The sequence below is a fragment of the Cnephaeus nilssonii genome (genome assembly GCF_951640355.1).
Source record: "Cnephaeus nilssonii genome assembly, chromosome: 6".
Classification (NCBI taxonomy): domain Eukaryota; kingdom Metazoa; phylum Chordata; class Mammalia; order Chiroptera; family Vespertilionidae; genus Cnephaeus; species Cnephaeus nilssonii.
Window position 1 is genome coordinate 70,512,823 of NC_137077.1, and position 5,089 is coordinate 70,517,911.

At 42.3% G+C, this 5,089-nt stretch overlaps 1 long non-coding RNA gene across 1 annotated transcript; it reads left to right on the forward strand.

Annotated features, from left to right (window-relative positions):
- Positions 1-656: 656 nt before the first annotated feature.
- LOC307102413 lies at positions 657-4,556 on the forward strand. The gene is made up of 3 exons (XR_013813733.1): positions 657-868; positions 3,201-3,319; positions 4,241-4,556. It is a non-coding gene; the product is annotated as an uncharacterized lncRNA (long non-coding RNA).
- Positions 4,557-5,089: the final 533 nt, after the last annotated feature.

Genomic DNA, 5,089 nt, shown 5'->3' on the forward strand with positions numbered 1-5,089 from the left:
TCCCTCTCAATGCAGTGGGTCTACTATATATTTTTTAAAATTTACTGTTTAAATTTTTATCAAAATAATACACATATGCAGATTAAGTAGTCAGAGTGTGATTAAGTTTACAATGGAAAAGCGGTCCTTTATTCCTCCTTGTCCTGGTTCCCATTCCCCATCAGATAACTTCTTTAGAAACTTTTTAGCTATTTGGGGGTATAAACCTTGATATTCAGAACTAACGTGTGAATAGAACTGTTTTCCGTTGTGTTTGTTTTTAATTTCAGTGTTAGCTTTTATATGCTGGTTTCCGCTGGGCTCTCCACGTTCCTGCCCTTGTGCTTCCACGTGGATGATGTCTGTGAACCCTGACCCTCCCCCCTGCTCTCCCCGGGCTCCCTCATTCCTCCTCAGGAGGAGGGAATACCTGGCCTGGGAGAAGGCCCGTCTCAACCCCTTCCTCTTTCTCTCGGAAGCACCTGCCTCAGGCCAGGCGCCCTCTGCTCTGCCCTTCCATCGGTGAGGGTGTGGGGCAGAGTCTGCCCTGCGAGGGAGGCCAGTGGTGGGGCAGCTAAGTCGCCAGACTCATAGTTGAAGTATGAGGAAGCTCACTCTCCATGCCTCAGTTCCGCTTCCGTTTGACAGAAGCTGTTCACACCCCAGTCCATACTAACGGCCACCTCTAAGCCACCTGCCTGCCCTGGTCGTGACAGCTTCCACCCTGCTGACAGTCCCTGCATCTCTTTGTTTCTCCACAGGAGGGACTACTCCGCCCCACAGCTGCTCTTAGTTTTACCCTGGGAATCAGAAGCAGAGGGCAGAGGAGTCAACACCATCTTCAGCTGGTGGGACCTGCCTCCCCATTCTCTGGTTGGACAATAATCAGGTGGGTTCCACACAGTTTCTCAGAAGGTTTCCAGGAGAAATGAGCTCATAGACACTTTTTTTTTTGGGGGGGGGAGGTTTCTCTCCTCCCCCAACTCTCATTATTGACACACTCTTTACTGGCTTTTCTCTGTTCCCTATCTCTATTTCCCACATCCTCACTCTACTTCCTAGGATCACTTCCTCTGAAATCTTTCTTGACCCAAATCTTGTCTTTCAGAAGCTGATATTTTGATCTTCATCTGTCTGACTCTTACATACATCTCTCAACTGATACCAAAAAGCCTATTATGAAAAATGAGAATTGAATCCTATCTCACTACCTTCCTCTTCCCATTCAAAAATATGGCTTTTATAATTCCCATGCCTCAAGTATAGTCATATAACCTATACTAGTGTCCTGGTGCACGAAATTCGTACACATTAAAAGGGAATTAATTAGAGAAAATATTTTAATATTGCTATTTGCCCTTTCTCTGTAATAGAAGTGTCAGAGATGAAAGAAAATTAATTAGTAAAATGTATATGAAAATCTCCTTCCTGTCAGAGTCTAGGGCCCACCATGGGACCCAGAGTCAAGTCTCCGCCCACCACCCGCACGCGCTTCGAAAATGCAGGAGACCCAGACCTGGCCGGCCCCACCCCCATCAAGCCCCTCTAGGCAGGGGGCGCAGCATCAGGTCTCCCGGCCCAGGGACGGGTGTGGGGGTGCAGTCTCAGATCCCCCACCAAGCCCCACGTGGCCTGAGGTCCCCCATCAAGCCCTGCGGGGCGGAGGGTGGGGGCACGGCCTGAAGTCCCTCGCCGCGGCCAGGCGCCAGGTCCCTACTGTTCGGTCGTGGCGTCCCAGCTAATTTGCATAATCCTCTATTATATAGACTAGATTAAAGTAGTATTTATTAGTAATAATGTAATTAACATTGGATAAGTACATTATTGTGGCCAAAACAATTCTACAGGTCAAAACGATTACTATCTCTATTTCACAGACAGGAAAATAAAGGTACATAGGTTTAGTAACTTACTCAAATTTAATTACCTAGTAAATAGTAGAGTTGGGAATAAACAGTCTGGCTCAAATGTCTTATGATCTTAAGCGTATTTTATGGTGCAGTTGAAAATGTTAAATAACAGAGGCAAAAAGTAATTTTCTAGAGTCCGCCAGTAGATAAGGGTCAGAGCAAAGACTGGACCCCAAGCTTTTTTAAACTTCATGCCTAAAATATTCTTCAGGTTATTATGCAAGATGGCTGTCAGCATTGGAGGCTGTAATAGGCCAATTAGACACCTCAGGAACATGAGCTCCTGGGACCCTGCCTCTTCTGACATCACTGTGTTCAGTGTATTTGTTGGGCAAATCTTTGATTCTATTGGCAACTGTTTTCTTAGGATGGATTTTTAGATACTGTGTGTTGGATATGATATGGGTATATAACCTTTTAAAAGATTTTATAAAACTGAATAAATAATTTGTCAGAAAGACAGTTTAAACTTAAATTCACTCATGGTATAGGAACCACATCACTGCAACCATTAATGTACCCCCCCCCCCATTATTTATTTATTTATTTATTTATTTATTTATTTATTTATTTTCTCTCTCTCTCTCATTTTTAATTCACAGATTGGAAATTGAAGTTTGCCTTTTAAAAATTTTGCAATAATTAGATAAAACACTTTTTTTTTGTATTTGTCAGCCATTAGTACTTTTCGTTTTAGAAAATAGCTTGTGTAGTTTTTTTTAATAGGCAAGAGATGAAAAATAAGCCAGAATAAATGTTAAATGTTTCTCTAGCTTACAGCAAAGGATTTTAAAAATTCTTAATTGTGTTTATCTACTTCTAATGCTTTGCAAACTGAAGTAAAATTGATAGTGATATATAAAACCATGAAAATCCTCCAATTTAGCCAACCTAAGATTTCTCCTTTTTCTTCTAGCAGATTCCAGTATATATAGACTCTGTTTCTTTTACAGAAGAGAATAAATTCCCATAAAGTGCTTTTACTACACTAACTACCACCACACGTCCCATAAAGTTCCTGGGCTCCTGCACTGCCAGTAGAGTTATCAGGTAGAGCCCAGTGTTTACTGATGAAAAGCAGCCATAGGCAGCTTAAGTGAGAAGGCAGCAAGCACCTGGCTTGAATGAACAAAATTACCTGAGTAACTTCTGGCTGCTGGGGATACTAACAGGAGAGTCCTTGAGGAGAATTTTGCTCACGGGTGAATGCCACTTTTCAAACACAGTGAGCAATCTGAATTTGGTTACTGGGGTTCAAACTCCACTCCCCTCCCGCCCTGTGACTTGGCCTAGTGGTTTTCTTCCTCTTAGGAGATCCTGGAGATGGGTTTTGTAGGGCGTGTGTGTCTCAGGTGTCACCCAGACAGAACCCCAGTGCTGCTCATCACCCCAGTGACTTCAGCCCAGACTCATCTGGATCGTATTGAAGGGTAAGCAGATGAGGCTGCATTTAGGAAACAGCCCCAGAAAAAAAATTCTTGCTAGAAATAACTTGTCTGTGTTAACCAGCCCATGGAGGGTGCTCAGTAAATATTAACAGCACTACCTAAAAGGATTTAAAGGCACAGAGAGTAGCAGGCAAAGTAGCATGGGTACATCTTTCACAGGTGGATAGAGGCCTTTAACGCATAGCTATAAGTCAAGTATTTCAGCAGTCTTTGCCAGTGGCCTGCCTGGGTTACTGAGAAAGCTCCCTGATAATTGAAAATAGAGGATTAAGAACTTGAGCTCTGGAATCTGACAGATTAAATTCCAGTTCTACCACTTAACGAGGGGCAGGCCCTTTGGTAAATTTCTCAATCACCTCATTTATTTTGTTCATATAAAACGGGGATCATAGATATTAATGCCTCATAGAGCTTTTGTAAGGATTAAATGAGAGAATGTTTGTGAATTTTAACACATTGACTTGCAAGCAGTGGGCTCAAGGGCTCAATAAGTGCTCGGGCCAATTACCTAGGCCAGTGGTCGGCAAACTCATTAGTCAACAGAGCCAAATATCAACAGTACAACGATTGAAATTTCTTTTGAGAGCCATATTTTTTAAACTTAAACTTCTTCTAACGCCACTTCTTCAAAATAGACTCGCCCAGGCCGTGGTATTTTGTGGAAGAGCCACACTCAAGGGGCCAAAGAGCCACATGTGGCTCGCAAGCCGCAGTTTGCCGACCACGGACCTAGGCCAAATCTAACTTATTATGTCTATTAGTCTCTATCCACATTTGAAGATTGTCATGTGACTACTCAAAATGCTAGCGTTTTAAATACCAAGAGAGGCATGTGAGTGACTCAGATGACTTCTTCAGAGAAATGACAGAAATAAATATTTTGCTTGTCTCTTTTGAACAAAGCAAGTCATAAATCTCAGCTTGTGAATCATCATCCTGGATTCTGCTGTCGGACAGAGAGACCCACTTAGCACTTATCAAAGCGGCAGTTTCCAAAGCGCCTGTGGGAGTGGGTGGTTCTGGCTTTCTCCTCGGAGTACATCGTCAGTGACCAACCGTGAAGAAAAGTCCTCAGGTATTAGAAACAAACAAACATAATATTAATGATTAAAAGAAACAAGCAACAGAAGCAGAACAAGTTGATTCTGAGGCAAACTGACAGGGATGAATACTGAAAAGTCTTTTGTTGTTGTTATTTGAAATTTTTACATTTCACACTTTTTTTTCTAGTCTTCCTCATTCTGCCCCTCAGATGGCGTGAGGGAACAAAAAAGATATGGCAGGAGGACAAAAGGAGAGAAACCTAATAATGAAATTGTGAGGTTCTCTGAAATGATTATTGTTTGTTTTGCAGAGGGATTTAGGTAAAGCAGACATATTTATGTCAGGGTGACCTTTCTATCTCTAGTCTCCCTCAGTCTTCTTGCCTATACTACCCCTGATTTTACTCAATTTCTCCAATTTTCCCCCAAGACTAAACTCCATCTACAGGACAGCATCAAATCCTCAATGTTTTGGAATTTCTGGAGAGGCTTTAGTTCCTCCACATTCATAAATAAATACACTAATTTTTCTCCCTAAAAAAGGCATATTTATGGCTGATCTCCCTCAAAGGCAGAGTAAAGTAGGAGGAGGCATGCCCAATTTTTTTGCTCTGGCTCAGGGTCATTTGATTTTGACTCATCCAACAGGCCTGCTAGAATGAAGGAATAAGAATCAAGAAGTGAGAAGTTCTCTCTCTTCCTGGCTTAG